This window comes from Hyla sarda, chromosome 4 (assembly GCF_029499605.1).
Source record: "Hyla sarda isolate aHylSar1 chromosome 4, aHylSar1.hap1, whole genome shotgun sequence".
Classification (NCBI taxonomy): domain Eukaryota; kingdom Metazoa; phylum Chordata; class Amphibia; order Anura; family Hylidae; genus Hyla; species Hyla sarda.
The window spans coordinates 40,927,428-40,928,539 of NC_079192.1; the positions used below are offsets into that span (position 1 = coordinate 40,927,428).

The 1,112-nt window shown below is 41.5% G+C and overlaps 1 non-coding gene across 1 annotated transcript; it reads right to left on the reverse strand.

Annotated features, from left to right (window-relative positions):
* Positions 1-323: 323 nt before the first annotated feature.
* On the reverse strand, positions 324-396 carry TRNAK-CUU (transfer RNA lysine (anticodon CUU)). Its single transcript has one exon. It is a non-coding gene; the product is annotated as a tRNA-Lys (tRNA).
* Between the last annotated feature and the right edge of the window lie 716 nt (positions 397-1,112).

Here is a 1,112-nt window from a genome sequence, read left to right on the forward strand (position 1 = left end):
ATATATGTAATATACTGTATTACAAATTAACCCTTGTTAGCATTGAAGACGCTGGTGCCGGGATTTATTTTCTTTACTTATAGTAGTTATATCCTATAGTACTAATATTCTTGTACATAGGAGGCAGTATTATGTCTGTGCATTCATCTGAAAAATACATTTTTAACAATTATTGTATTTCATAAAATGTATCATAAAACACTAAATTTGCAATCAGTACAATGCTTTAATACAATTTAGGTTTCTTCAATTGTAAAACAGGAAGACATTTTGATAACTGAGATATATATAAACAAAATAAAGATAAGATATAAAGACACATGCGCCCAACGTGGGGCTCGAACCCACGACCCTGAGATTAAGAGTCTCATGCTCTACCGACTGAGCTAGCCGGGCTTGTGTGGTTCCATGGTTTTTGGGAGGATATTTCATGACATCAAACCCCGAACCAATCCACCCATTTTGTCTGCATAGGAATTCTGACGTGTGAACATAGCCTTACAGGGCCCAGCATCTTCATCACCTTACCCTTCATGTTGAAAAGTGTGACTGGGCCGATTTGCATTGGGTTGCACATCCCACTGGGCCTTACAACACTTGTTACTTATACAGTGATCCCTCAACTTACAATGGCCTCAACATACAATAGTTTCAACATACAATGGTCTTTTCTGGATCATTTCATTGTAACTTGAAACCAGACTCAACATACAAGGCTACAGACAGTCCAGATCTGCAAAACGTGTCAATGTCTGGAAGAACCGACCAATCAGAATGGATATTTCACTGGTAAAACCTGTGTATTACTGAAGTGTATGCACTGACTGGTGTCTGGTAGCGCCCCCTACAGTACAGGGAGGTATTACATGTTCTGTACTCTTTACCTGTACCAGGGTTAGCTTCTCCTTTGGACACCAGGTGAGGGCGGCTCCATTTCCCTTTTATTAGGACACTGTGTATTCTGTACAGGACCCTGATGACGCTTCTGTCCTCTACATAGACCAGTGTTTCCCAAAGAGGTTGCCTCCAGCTGTTGCAAAACTACAACTCCCAGCATGCCCGGACAGCCGAAGGCTGTCCGGGCATGCTGGGAGTTGTAGTTTTGCAACAGC